This window comes from Lissotriton vulgaris, chromosome 6 (assembly GCF_964263255.1).
Source record: "Lissotriton vulgaris chromosome 6, aLisVul1.2, whole genome shotgun sequence".
Classification (NCBI taxonomy): domain Eukaryota; kingdom Metazoa; phylum Chordata; class Amphibia; order Caudata; family Salamandridae; genus Lissotriton; species Lissotriton vulgaris.
Window position 1 is genome coordinate 314,956,466 of NC_141694.1, and position 15,658 is coordinate 314,972,123.

Here is a 15,658-nt window from a genome sequence, read left to right on the forward strand (position 1 = left end):
ATTAAACTATTTGGAAAAACTACTGCTGAGGGGAAATGGAAACAGGAGAAATGGGCAGAGTGGGTAAGCTAAAAAATACACTTCAGCATAAAAGTGTACTGATAAGAAATATCTCGATGGAAAACCGGTAGGTTGGTGCCTGCGTGCACCCCCTACTCAGGTTCAAATGTACACCACCCTATGGGATTGGTTAAAACTTATCTCTGAATTTTTTTTATAAATAAAGTATATTTTTACAACAAAAAAAAAATCTGTTCTTATCAGTTTAATATTTGATACGTCCTCTATCTGGGGACCATATATTAAATTGATTTTTGGAACAGGGAGATGGAATAGGAGCTTGCTCTGTCCACTCCACGCATCAACCTGGTATTGCAGTACCTCCAGGAATGGTGCACTTCCCCACTCGGGGAAAACAATGCTGTTGAAAAATAGACGAGAAAACGAAAGTAGCGCTTCACTACCAAACCCTGTAAAATGGCGCAAACTGGTCACTGTGTCTTGCCTTAATTATGTATGTATTTTACTTAATTGCCACTTTGTGGCCACCCGCCGTGCGTTATTTATTTATTTAAAAAAAAAAGTCTTCTATTTTTTCCCTTCTCCATCCAGACGCTGCACTTTGAAAAGAGACAAACGTGGGAAAAAGACTGTTTTTGCAGCAGCAGAGTTTCATTGATTTTTGGATCCATTTCACTGGGGAACGAATGGAGGAAGGTTCTCAGTAAGTCAGTGGGATGGAGGGAGGGAGGGAGGCAGGATGCAGGGAAGTGGGCACTGCCCTTGGCCTCTCTGAGCAAGAAGAAAAATAAAGAGTCCTTTTCCTTCTCTGCCCGCCCCGCCCGTCCCCGAACGGCCACGACGGCCAAGCCTTATCTGTAGGCCTCAGGCTGCAGGAGAGCAGTGTCCCGGGCAAGCGAGGGCGAGGGTCCGACCACTTCCGGTCAGGGAGCTGTCCAGGGCTTCCTGGCCTGATTCCCAGCATCCCCTGGCTGCCAGGCTTTCCGGCCAGCCGGCTGGAAGCAGTGCGCAGGAAGGGGCGGGTGTAAAGAAGTAGTTGGTTATTCAGAAAGAATGAATAACAGGCGTAGGTATCAATCCAAAAGGAGTTTAATCCAAATTGATCAGCATTACACCGGAGCGCCACCGGCAAGTAGCAAGCATAACAGTTGAATGAATCGTTACAAACACAGGGAAGCAAAGCAATAGTTAAACAGTCATTGCATCCTCGAGAGATGCACCTTCAAACATAAACATGTTTGAAGGAACACTGTCTGCGAGAATGTGGAGCATAGAACATAGAAGGTTAAGAAAACATGACCTAACAAGAGCAGTGAGCATTGATGGAAGTAGAAGAAAGACAATACCTTACATCATCTCCCTTCTTTTAATAACGAATAAATTAAAACACAAAAAAGAACTAAGACATATAAAAATCCTTAAACCTAGAAGGAATGGAACAATTACGATTTGGCCTAACAGGTTTATACATTTCAATTGAAATAGAAGGCGTTTGTGAGGACATTGGTGAAGTTTGCAAAACCATACCTGCAGAAGAAGTGGAAGGAATAACAGAAGAACAAGCATTGTTCTGAAGATAATCAGAGGGAGTACCTAAAGGAAAATGTGAACATTCAACATCATTGGAATCAGTTTTATATACACGAATTCTTTTGGCTTGATCATTAGAAACTTTAACAAGAGCTCTTTTACTCCACCACCCCTCTTTTTTCAAGAAAAACTGACCCTTTTGAAGTCTTGACAATCTGAAAAGGAGAGGAAAATGTTGACATGTCTTTTGCACATTTCTTAGGGTTCCTAAACAAAACCCAATCACCCACTTGAAAATCTTTCACAACAAAATGAGAAGAAGCATCAAAATACTTCTTTTGCAGAGCTTGCTTCTTCATAACGTTCTCCTTAAAAATACTCTTATCATGACAAGAAATACAAGAAGAAGTGTCCTTCCGTAACTCCTTCAACCAGTTTGGACAAATAACACCATTCGGATTTCTTTTCTTCAAAAGTCTGAACGGGGAAATACCAGTTGTTGTATGTGGTGTGATTAAATAGGACCAAATTTTCTTCTTCAAAAAGTCTTTAACTGGGAAATTACTAGCAAGAGCTGTTTGCACACCCTCTTTTAAAAATCTATTAAATCTTTCAATTAGACCATTAGCAGCAGGGGAATAGAGTGCTACTTTCAAATGTTTAATGTCATGTGCTTTACAGTAATCTTGCATGGCCAAGGAACAAAAATGTGAACCATTGTCTGTCACAATTTCTTTTGGATAGCCCTCTACGTGAAAAACTCTTTCCAAAAATTTGATAACAGAAGAAGAAGACGGAGAGTCACAAAAATCTACGTCCGCCCACTTAGAGTGGTAATCAATTAAAGCGATTATGAAGCGATCACTAGCAGGTAATAAAATAAAAGGACCAGAAAAATCCAAAGCAACTTTAGACCATGCCTCATCTGGAATAGAAACAGGATAAAGAGGCAATTTATTGACTCTCCAATGTTTATCCGATAAGAGACAAGAATCACATTTAACTATAAATAAGGTAACATCCTTTTCTAATGCAGGCCACCAGAAAAACTCTTTAAGTTTTCTTGAAGTGCTTCCACAATGCCTAAATGACCCTCATGAGCACATTCCACCAATTTCATGCGTAAAGACGAAGGTGGAATGCATTGATCACCACGCATCAAAATTCCACTTACAATAGAAAGATCTTCAGAAAACTGAGCAAAAGATTTAAGGGAAGCAGGTAAAGAACGTTCCTTTTGCCAACCACTAATAACCATGGGGCATATTACCAACAACTAGCGATAATTTTTGTCTCTAACTTGTTTAGAGACAAAAATTATCGCCGCACATCGGCGATTTTTATCGCAGATAAACCTTGCTATTAACAAGGTTTATCGCAAATGCGATAAAAAACGGCCGAAATGCATGAATATCGCTGAAAAGTCAGCGATATTCATGCATTATCGAGCAAATGCTCTTAGCCATGTTATCCACCTCCCATTGGATAACATGGCTAAGAACTGCTCAGGGCAGGTGTTAGCTTTTGGAGATATTCCCGCTTAGCGCGAATATCTCCAAAAGTTGGTAATAGGAGATAGCGATGTTAGCGACTGTTTTCAGTCTCTAACATCTTGGCACGCCCACTTTGCATCTCATTAGTGATAAATATCACTGACATGCAAAGTGGGGCCCAAGATGGTCGCTATCTCCTACTAGCTGTCTCTAACTGGTGTTAGCGACAGCTTGGTAATAGGGAGATAATTTTATCTCCGCTTTCTTGGCTTTTAAAGCCAAAAAAGCGGAGATAAACCCCCTTGATAATATGCCCCCATGTTACTACCAGCCTGTAAAACTTCATCATCACTATAGGCCTTGAACCATAAATCTTGAGTCAAAATGGAAAAACCTCTCTTGAGTCAGAAATTGAAGCTACTACACATTCGACATCAGTAAACTTTGTCTCTACATAATCCTCCTGGAGCGGAAGTCTCGAGAGACAGTCTGCTCTGACATTGAGACCACCAGACACATGACGAATTGTAAAGTTAAACTCATGTAATCTGGATAGTAAATGCACCAAACGTGCTGAAGCCTTCCCAGTGCCATTTCCATTCAACAAATTAAGCAACGGTTTATGGTCACTTAGTGATACGAAATGCGTGCCCCAAATATAACTCTTAAACTTTTCCACAACCCAGGAACAAGCCAATGCTTCCCTCTCAATGGTGGAATAATTTCTTTCTGCAGTGGACAGAGACCTAGAAGCAAAACCTACTGTGCGTTCAAGAGAACCTGTGTGTTGAGACAAAACTGCGCCTAGACCTAACTGGCTGGCATCAACTGAAATAGTACACTCAATTCCTGGGGTAAAAGAAGACAAAGCTTTCAGCAGATTGCTTCCTTAATTGACATAAATGACTGATTTACAACTTCAGGCCATTCAAACTTAATATTTTTCTTAAGTAAATCCTGTAAAGGTTGAACAATCTGAGAGTAACTTGAAACAAATATAGAGTAATACTCCGTCATGCCAAGAAATGACCTCAAAGAATCTTTGTTACCAGGAGCTGGGACATCTGAAATGGCTTTTGTGAGTGAGAATTTCGGTCTTATGCCTGATGAGCTAATGCAATGACCTAAGTAATCAACCTCTAATTTTAAAAATTTACATTTATCCCTTCCTAAAGTAATACCAACATTCTTGAAACATAACAGCAACTCCTTCAAAGTGTTAACATGGTCCTCAACACTTTTAGAAAAAATAAGAATGCCTGAACATTTTTGATTTTACCTAGTAAAGAATCCATAAACTTTTGAAAGACTCTTGCAGCCGAAGCTAGGCCAAAGGGCAACCTCAAATACTTATAAGCACCAAATGGTGTAATAAATGTAGTCAAATCAGCTGACTTTGAGGATAAAGGAATTTGGTGATAAGCACTACGCAGGTCTTATAGCGTGAAAAACTTACATCCATCAATACCAGTAAGGAGATCCTGAATTCTAGGAATGAGATGACAATCAATCAATATATTTTTGTTTAAAGACCGAAGGTCTGCACACAAATGGATACTAGAATCCTTTTTACGAACAATAACAATTGGACTGACCCATTGCGAAGAATTTGTGGGTTCAATAATTTTGTCAGTAACCATGTTATCCAATAACTTTTTTAAATCATCCCTAACACTGAGGGGAGTTGACCTGAGTTTGTGTACAATTGGAATTGCACCAGGTTTTAACTTAATAAGGTGTTCACATTTTTCAACTTTACCCACATTTGAATTAAACACCTCAGAAAATTGTTTTATAAGATCATTAACACAGGATTCATTGACTCCTTCTACCATATAAAGAACAACATCATTCAATTGAACTGGATTCTTAGATCCAGGGACCAGTTTTAAATTCATTTTGGCTAAATCTTGCCAACCAACTATACTTTTTCCCTTGATGGCTACATAAACTTTAGTGTAAGTTTTCCTGCCCAAACATGTTACGTCAGACATGAAGAAACCAAGCATCTCAATATCCTTGTCACCATATGCATTAGGAATAATGTCAACTTTACATAAAACAGTTGAAGGGGCCCATAACTTGTTAAAAATTACATCAGAAACAATTGTGACAGGAGCGCCAGAATCAGCCATCATGTCGAGTGAGTGTTTACCAATAAGAACCTGACAGGTGGGATCAGGAACATGAACACAATCAATTAAATTTCCACATGAATCAAAAGCTAAAATTTCTTTAACTTCATTGGATATTGTCGGTAATTCTATAGTATTGATGTTTAAATGTTGCATATCAGATTCTAATGGAACAACATCAAAACCTGATAAGCTATCACTTTGATAAGGTTCATGTGTATCAACAGTTCTAACATGCACAGTATGTTTAGCTTTGCAAACACTGTTTAAATGACCAAACTTATGGCAGTTTGTACATTTCTTACCAAGGGCATTACAGATTGGGCTATTACTAAGATGAGTTCTTGATCCGCACCTGAAACAAAATGTATTAGTTCGAGGCTGTTGACATTTGCTAAACTTATTTCTAACTGCTAAAGCATTAATTGATAAGTCATTTTGAACAAAATTAACGGGACAGAGTTTTCAGCAAGAATACTTTTTGAAGAAACTATACTTCTTTCAATGCTTTTAGCCATGTCAATGACCTCAGCCAATGTGGGATCCCTGCAACCCTTTCTTGAATTTTTTTATGGCAACAACCATAAACAAACTTATCTCTGATGTAAATGTGTAAATCAGCTCCAAAGTTGCACTCAGCTGACATGTTCCTTAATACAGAAATGAAGTCTTCAACACTTTCCTCCATGTTTTGTTTTCTCTTCCTAAAATTATAGCGTTCCAAAATAACATTTGGCTGTACCAAAAATGTTATATTCAGTCTATGAACTGCATACCTGTTCTCTCATCTCACACTAGTTTGACTATACACAGCGCTACGAGGCCGCCGGGTTGTTTGCGCTCAACAAAACACAATTAATAATAATTATAATAATTCCATCCATCACCTCTGCCCGGAGGTGGAATAGCAGGGGGTAAGTTATCAAAAATTTCTCTTCCAGCTCTCCCCAAATGGCTGTAAAGAATGGCTAATTTTCTTTTAGCTGTGTATTCTTCGGCATCAATTGCTATTAAATCATTCTCGAAGCTTTTAAACCATATTTTCCAAGATTCAACTGATTTGCCATTAACTGGTAAAAATGTATTTAATATAATCACTTGTTGATTATTTTCCATGTTTAAGTAAGTCTTTGTAAAATTAAGTTCAAATAACTTGAAGGTATATGAATTAAACTTGAACTCTTGGGATTTTAAACCAATAAAAATATCAGTAAGCAACAAAGTGAAATTTCCAATGTGCTAATGAAATCTAACAATCTTGAAAAATGTCAATAAAAAGCACACACCATTTTTATGAAGGTTTCTTTAAAATTCAACACTTGTGCAAGGGTTTTACAAGGAAAAGGAATCAAACCCGTAGTGTTTCCTTTAATGAGTCAGCCTCCGAGATGAAATACTTCAGTTGAGCGCAGACGGAGACATTCATTTCATATGTGAAAGTGCTTCCGTTGCGCGATGACGTCACTGGAGACTCTTCTCGCGCGGTTTGGACCCAGAGAGCTCCGTGTGAAAACAGAGACACAGAGAAAAATCACTAAAATGACGAAGAAACCTCGTTGAAGATCCGTTCAAAAATGTAGGTGAGAAACGCGCGTTTCTTTTAAAATTAGGCACAGTGGAGCAAATACATTCCTGGGGTTATCGTTAATAAGATGAGATAACAGACCAAGAAATTAGTGAAAATGACGAAAATGGTTGGATTTGCCCAAATCCCGTCGCCAAATGTAAAGAAGTAGTTGGTTATTCAGAAAGAATGAATAACAGGCGTAGGTATCAATCCAAAAGGAGTTTAATCCAAATTGATCAGCATTACACGGGAGCGCCACCGGCAAGTAGCAAGCATAACAGTTGAATGAATCGTTACAAACACAGGGAAGCGAAGCAATAGTTAAACAGTCATTGCATCCTCGAGAGATGCACCTTCAAACATAAACATGTTTGAAGGAACACTCTCCGCGAGGATGTGGAGCATAGAACATAGAAGGTTAAGAAAAAATGACCTAACAAGAGCAGTGAGCTTTGATGGAAGTAGAAGAAAGACAATACCTTACAGCGGGGCATGCAAATACTAGAAAGAGGACAACGTGGGTATGCAAAGTGACGCCTAATGAGGCGACAGCCGAGGAGGACTCTGGGAGCCGGGGGAAGGCCTGAGGCCGGGGCCTCCTTTCCACCGGCACATGCTGAGCTCTTGCCGGGAGTCAGAAAAAGAGGCGAAAGGGCGCCCAGCGACGATGCGAGGGAAGACCCGGGTCCGGGTCAGCCAGGTAGATTGCTTTGGGAGGCGTTAATTCTGGCACAATTCTGGTTATCGCTTCTCGGCCTTTTGGCTAAGATCAGGTATAACTTGGTCTGCTGGAAATAGAGGGATGACACCTGAAACCCTAAGGGCTGGGCCTGTGTTTCTCTGGCTTGTCCGGAGCCAGGCTGCGTCCAGGGGGGTGAAAGGTCACTGCTCTGATTTACCCATTCCTGTGGGGCTAGGCCTTCGCTCCCTGGCTTGTCCGGATCGAGCAGAGGGCCTATTTCCGAGACTATTTACAAGGACACTACTTGGATTTCGTATATGAGCGGATTTCCAAGCCCATGTTTACAAGGAGGACGTCTTTTTCCATCTGCAGGGCTGGCCCTTGGCACCTGGGCTGATTGGGTCCCGGCCGCGCCCCCTGGGGGTTGACCGGCGCGTCGCTGCCCAGGAGGGTCCTGTGTTCAGGTGTGAGTTTTCTTGTGACCGCCGCACTGCCCAGTAGGGTCCTGTACTTAAGGTGTGCTTTTATTTCGTGACATTGTCCGGCTGTGACGTGGATTGTGTTGGGGGGGGTGTACCCACATACCATCGAGGGGTGCTCCCTCTGGTGTTTACTTCCTTTGGCTGGACTCCCGCGCCCCCTCTTCACAGAGGGAGGAGGAGCGGGGTGCAAAGGTTTCCGTCATGACTTGGAAACAGGCAGATTCCCGATTGCCTGTGACACTATTCCCTGAGACACTTGGAGTGAGTACTTTGCAAAAGAAAGCCTGCACCAGTAGGAGGCTTCCACTGTTCTTTTTTTGGGTCCTAACTATTCATTCACAGGATTGCCTACAGAGCAAGAAGCCAGGGGCTGTTTTTTTTATCACTCCCAGAATGCTTTGCGGCCTCGTTTGCATGCGCTTTTGAGAATACAGTGTATAACGAGCAGTAGCGGCTGCCTGCTCGTCAGTTTCTTTTTCATTGGAATTTTGTCCTTGATTTCCCCGCCCCTTTGGGCTGCACTCTTGTTGCAAAGCTTGCTACAGTAACCCCTTACGAGCCTATTGATATTTTGTGTGGTCTTTGGTAACATTTTACATTGCAAGCAGTGGCGGCTGCCACCTCGTATATCCTTTCTTTCTGCTTTCTTTTGTGCTTTTTCTTGCTATCAGATTTTAATCCTTGCTACTTTCCCTCTCCACTGAGCTTGGCGCTTTTTCCTTTTTTCATTGTTGGGGGCTCCTCCCCCTGACTGTGCGGATCTAAGCATGGCTTATTCACGCATGGGGAATGCACAAGGTTTTGATTTTATACCTAACACTGTACGTGTAGAGGTTACTGAGGCTTACAGAAAAGAGAAAAGTTTACTGTTTGTAGTTGAGGATATCATTAAGAAAGAATGTAAAATTGTGGAACGTGCTATAGACTGTATACAGGATTTCTCTAACCGGGGCGTTTTTGATGTGACCTTTTCCAGTGAGAGTATTTTTAAAGATTTTTTGCAGTGTGCAACACATCGTCGGGACACCAAACCCTTTCGGGGTCTCACTGTTACATCTATGTCGGCCCCAAAGGAAGTGACCCTGGTAGTTCATATGTACAACCCTTATGCTGACCACCGGTTGATTGAGGTATATTTAAATCGTTATTGTGATACTATTAGGGGAGGTCAAAAAGTTCACAATATCTGTGGGATATGGAATGGGAAAAGGAAATATGTTGTGACTTTCAAAGAGGATCCTGCGGGTGTTGGGGGTCTGGCACATTCACCACAGACCTACACACTAGGGGCAAATAAGGGGTTTCTGGTCTATTCCGGGCAGCCCATGTTTTGCAGGCTTTGTTAACAATTTGGTCACGCCAAAGAGCAATGTTCAGGTATGGCATGTCGAAATTGTGAACGACTTGATCACAGGATACAGAACTGTGAAGTCCCAAAAAAATGCAACCTCTGTGGTGGTGTGGATCATTTGTTCAAAGCCTGTCCTAAAAGTAAATTTTCGTATGCTTCTGCTGCTAGTGCGCAGGGTCATCCACCTCCTGCCAAACCTGCCACGCCAGATGCGGCGTCCATTGCAGTTCCAGTTTTGGACATTACTGACTCCGCCATTTTAGGGGTGATAGACGGAATAGAAATTAGGAGATGTGGTCCCACTCAGGAGGGTGAAGGGGAAGAAAAGGAGGGGGAGGAGGAGACTGATGCTGCCTATGGTATTGATCCTTCCGCAACAGATTTGGACATCCAGTCTCTGCAGGATGAGGATGCGGAGAAAGAACGTACAGAAACCTTGCGTCTTAAATGGCACGCTTTAGATAGGAAGGCACTGTGTGCAGGTTTGTCCCAGTCAGAGCCTGTGGTGGTGGTTGTTCAAAGTGACGTTGTTCAGGAGCCTTCCATGTCTACGGCTTCCCTTACAGAAGTGCCTGAAACTGCTCCTTCTGTTATTCCTCCCACTGTACCCCGCCTCCTAAACCGCAGCAGATGGTGAAATTAGTGAAGTAGACAGTTACAACCCCTGAGTTGAAAGTGACCCCACAGGTTGTGGCCAAGGAAACGACTGCACCCATGGAGCATAGTGGATGGAGCACAAATAAGCGGAAATCCCGTGCTTCGCCGCAAGCAACAGATCCCTCTCCTTCCACGCGCTCCAAGCAAAAGCGTGTTTCCTCTCTGGATTGTTTTTCAGAGAGGGGACGGTATGACTTCCTACTTTGCCTCTCTGACTCAGAGGAGGTTTTTCAGGAGGTAGCCCAGGTGCTGGACATCACTGATAGTCCGGCTCTGGACCTAGATGGTACACCGGATTTGGAGGCTTTGGCCTCGGCATCCACTATACAGGGTACTGAGGCTCAGCCCATTAGTGAAGAGGATGTTTCAGGAGAGGCATCTTGAACTGTGGATCATTATGGCAAGTGTCTTACTTCTGTATATCATGGCTCTTTCCCTTGCCTCCTGCAATGTGCTGGGTATGGGGACGGACTTAAGTAGACGTATACTTTTAGATTATTTTGGTCATACCACTCATGATATTATTTGTTTGCAAGAATGTTATATCCCTCATCAGCTAAAATATTTTCTTTTCAGCGCTATTGGCCTTACGGACCCTCAGCTTGGTCCGGAGGTGCGAACAAAAATGATGGCATTGTTATCCTTTTTAAGAATAAGCATTGGCAAATCACGGAAGAAAAAATCCTCTGGCCTGGACGTGCTATGCTGTTATCAGTGCTAATGGATGACCTTCCTTTTAGGATATGTGTGGTTTGCGCTCCCGCTACTAAACCGGAGAGGGAGCAAGTGTTTCATGTGTTAAAACCTTTTCTTGCAGGTGCTGCACGGACGCTCCTTGTGGGCGATTTCAACTGCATATTACATAGGAAGGATAGGCAGGGTGGACAAGTCTCCTACACTTTAGATGTCACCTCCAAACTTTTGTTGTCCCTTCTTCATGATTTGGATTTTTATGACACCTACCGGAAGTTTCATCCGCCCGGGGTAGGTTTCACTTGGGAGGGGGCTCATGGGAATGCCCGCTCTCGCCTAGATTTTGTGTTTGCCTCCAAGTCTTTGCAAGCCACTAGCTGTGGTCTTACTGGGGTGCCTTTTTCAGATCATAAGGTGTTGGCTATCAGTATCACAGTTCCAGGTACACCTCAACGAGGTTCTGGATGTTGGAAACTAAATAATGACCTCTTATTGGATGATGATATTTGTAAATCTTATGCTCAACGTTATGGTGCATCGGCTGTCCAAAAACAGAGGTTTCCGGATATTTACAAATGGTGGTGTTGGGTTAAACACAAAAGTAGGCTTTTCTTTCAGGAACAAGGGCGACTCCGACGTAGGGCTGCCTGGGCTGCTTTCCAAAAATTGTATCGCCGCCTCATTCTTCTACTTCAGTTGGGGGATGCTGGCAAGGATGTCAAAAATGAGGTCCGATTGCTTACACTTGCGATGAATAATTGGTTGGTACGTAGGAACAGAGACACCATCTTTCATTCTAGGGTCAAACTTTACCAGGAAAATGAGAAGTGTACCTCCTTTTTCTTTAAAAAGGCTAAATCTACTCAAAAACTGCTGACGCATTCGCGTGATGTAAACGGGACTGTTGTACAAGGTGTTGACCAATGCCAGCAAATTGCTTTTGATTTTATTCACAATTGTATGCTTTGCCACAGCACTTGTCTTCCAATGCAGACCTTGAAGATTACTGTTCAAGCCTGGAGGGAGGTCTCGATGAGGCCCAAATTGGTCACCTGGAACAAACATTTGATGGTGAGGATTTTTTGGTTGCGCTTCAGTCCGCCCCTACGAGGTCTAGCCCCGGCCTCGATGGGCTCACTTGGGAGTTCTATAAGAAGTTTTGGGCTCTGATCTGTAGTGATTATATGGCTATGATAAATGCTGGGTTTGCCAATGACCTTTTTTCCGCAGATTTCTCTGTTGGGGTGATTTCGCTGATTTTCAAGAAAGGAGATGAAACATCGCTGGGAAATTGGAGGCCCTTTATCCTCCTGAAAGTGGATTATAAATTAATGGCTAAAGTGTTGGCACGTCGCTTATGATCTGTCATGCATGCATGTATACGTCCAGGTCAAGCTTGTGCTATTCGTGGGCGTACAATTGTGGATAGTTTGATTACCTTGCTAGATACCCTCTGGTACCATCAGGAACGCACTCTCCCTTTGGAGGTTCTCAGCCTAGATTTTCACAAGGCATTTGATAAAGTGTCCCATGATTTTCTTTTTTTGGTTTTGAAAAACATGAATGTTCCTCCTGCGTTTCTGAAAAAAATACAGGCTCTTTACAAGGATGCTTCTAGCAAAGTTAATATTAATCGTTTTTTTAATGCTCCTTTTTCTATTTTTCAGGGGTCCGTCAGGGGTGTCCTATGTCACCTATCCTTTTTGTTTGTGCATTAGAGCCTTTTTTGTGTAAATTGCGGCAAGACAAAATCATTAAAGGTGTTTTTGTTCTTGGGGGTTCGGGGATTCAGCACAAAATAGTGGCGTACATGGATGACGTCACAGTCTTATATACCAATGCTGCCTCTGTACGCAGGACACTGTTGCAGGCCTCTCTTTTTCAGTCACATTCTGGTTTAAGTCTTAACATGGGTAAAAGTGTTTGTTTCACTTCAGGGCCATGGGATCGCCTGGCGAATTTACAAATCCATATTACTTCGGAACCTGTTAAAATCCTAGGAGTCTACTTTTGGGTTAGTGGGTTTGAGGACAAGAATTGGTCTGACCTGCAGGCAAAATTATTGAAAAAACGTTCAATTTGGTCCTTGCGCAAACTGACGCTTGAAGGCAAAATTTTGGTTATTAAAGCTGTTTTATTTCCGTTATTATTGTACCTTGCTATGGTTTTTCCTCCCAAATACTGCACTTTTCAGAAAATTCAGAAAATACTTTTTACTTTTTTATGGAACTCTCGGATGGAGAAACTTAGCAGAGATAACATTTGTCGTCAGTGGAGGAATGGGGGTAAAAGTTTACCTGACCTTAAAACCTTTTTGTTGTCAAAATTATTATGTTATGTTGTCTCACGCACTGCTGATGATCTACACTCTGTTTCTGCCCTTTTCACCAAGTATATTTTAGGAGCACGGCTACGGCGTTTTGGACTTTTTTCCCCTTCCAATTGTTTTCCTTTGGCCCACGAAGCACCACCCTTTTATAAAGACCTTTGTTCCTTTTTACAGACTTTGGACACTGAAACTTTTGATAGAGATGTCTGTATTCACCCCACCAGGTTGAAGAACGAACTTCAGAAACTTGAGCAACCGATCCTGGTGGGTGTTCTGACTGAGGCTCAGTCAGTGCGAGTCTGGAAAATGGTGGGTCACAGGGACATTGTCCACAGTCAACGTGACCTGGCTTGGATGGCTGCGCATGGATGTCTTCCTGTAAAAGTTTTCCAACATCGGAGAGGTTTGGTCCCCACAGCATGTTGTCCACGCCCCAGATGCGGCCACGACAAAACAATTTTCCATCTCCTGTGGGGCTGTTGTTATGCAAAAAACTTTTGGGGTTTGTTGCAGCCTTTTCTTTCAAACATTGCCGGCATTACTGCCTTAACTTACAACGCCCTTTTGTATGGACAGGACATTTCTGCACGGCGACCTCCCTCTGCCTGGAGACTCTTGAACTGTGCCAAAGAGACTTTATGGGATGCCAGGAACCTGGGGGCATATTACCAATAACAGGTGAAAAATATCGCTAACGATATTTATCGCGACAAATTTTATCGCCAAGCATCGCCTGGAAATATCGCCGCCGTAGCGAGGTATTACCAATACCCCGCAAGGCGGCGATATTTCCCCAGAAATGCGATAAAAGCGTGCGGTAAAACTAGCGTGACCACGCTAAGCCTTCGCACGCTAACGTGAAAAAATTCACCTTGGGCCTATCAGCGCTGATTATCGCTAAACCAATAGGCCCAAGGCTACCATATAACGCGTTAGCGGGACGAAAAAATGACCGCTAAACCGAAAATTGTTGCTAAACATGGAGAATATTCAAAATGATGGTGAGCAGCCAGGAACTAGTGCAGAGGGCACAAACAAAACCCAGGAGGGCCAGGCTGAGACCCAGGGAAGGGGCAAGAGGAAGAGGAACCCAAAGTTCACTCCAGATGAGTACTAGTTGAGGAGGTGACGCGACACCAGCAGGAACTCTTCGTGAGTTCCACCATCACCATGGCGAGGAAAAGGGACATATGGCAGGACATAATGACCAAGGCCAATGCCGTGGGGGAGCACAAGAGGACAGTGGAAGAGTGTAAGAAGCGGTGGCACGATACAAAAAGCAAAACAAAAAAGAAACTGGGAGCAAACCTAAGGGCAGCAAGTGCGGCGGGTGGCGGTGGACCAGCTCCACAGGAGGAGCTGAATGAGTTGGAGGAGCTGGTAGCGAACGTCATCATTGAGGAGACTGTCATCGGAGCCACAGGCCAGGAATCTGCTGTACTGGAAGTCACACAACAACACCAGGGTGAATGTCAAACAGGAACAGGTGGAAGTCGGTGGATGGGCACAGTCGCATTCATGTACCATGCAAGTCTTTACAGTGCATACCCTCATGTACTGTAGAGCAAGTCCTGGAGAGCCCGGGTCATGCTGGCATAGGGACACATCACCAGGAGGATGAGGGCAGATGTTTTGCTGTTGCACAGTTGGCACATAATGTCGTCAGTGGCAGACATGAGTACTGGCAGGGTGCTGTGGACTTGAATGATGCAGGCCTGGGATGGGTACTGGATGTTGTTGTCTACCAGGTGGTGGGCCAGTTGCATGTTGAACAAATCCCAGTGATCGGCCCTGGAAACAGGAGCAGGGAGAAATGCTGGAAGCACTTCAGGTCCATGTGGCCTGGCTTCGGCTAGTTGAGGAGGGTGTAGAATAAGTTGTGTTCCAAGCTCCATGGAAATATTGCTGTAATGTAGTCAGCTCAGATAGCAGCATCTGCCATGTTACATACGTGGTGTGGGAATAGGTGTGACAGGGAGCGTGAGTGGATGGAGTACATAACCTTGTGTATCTTGTAGCCGTTGACATTGGACCGGGAGGTCAGGTGGCATGCGCTGCTGGTTTACACAGAGGAGGTGGGCCCTGGCATAGTTTGGGTGGGTGTCGTGTTGAAGCTGTCATGGATATCAGCGAGCTAGCAGTAGAAGAAGATGGCTAGTGAGTTGCACAGTTCTACTCAGGGAGTCATGTTGTTGGTGTTGGAGCTGGAGCCCGAGAGTTCCCTTATGATGAAGAAGAGACCCTTGCTCCCGTGTGTGTTGTCATCCAGTTAGGTTTAGAAGGAGCAACCCTTGGCCAATCACAAGAGGTGGAGATGTATGTGTATGGCATCCTTGTGGTCTGCGTGGTTGTCTGGAGTGTATATGGTGACCAATAACCACTCCTGTTTCCGGCATCCAACTCAGGATACACACCAGCACATAGGTGAACGTGGCGGCTGGCCTGCTGGTGTGGGTTTAACAGGGTTCCTTGAGTGGCACAAGTGTGTTGTCACAGTTGTACATACACTGCCTGAGGTGGCGGCCTGCAGCGTTGGAGTTGGTGGAGTTGTTGTGTGGCCTGTGGGTAAGGGTGGTGATTAGCTGGTCTACAGTCACTCTCCTCCAGCAGCGGTGAGTTACCCGTTGTGTGCGGTGGTCTGTGGACTGTACATTGAAGGGGGAATGGATGCAGCACGGTACAGTCCGGTGGAAACAGGTGTTGTATACTAAAGTAACG

General features: G+C 43.6%; 1 pseudogene; it reads left to right on the top strand.

Annotated features, from left to right (window-relative positions):
- The first annotated feature begins 227 nt into the window (after positions 1–227).
- On the top strand, positions 228–403 carry LOC147707203 (U2 spliceosomal RNA; annotated as a pseudogene).
- The last annotated feature ends 15,255 nt before the right edge of the window (positions 404–15,658 follow it).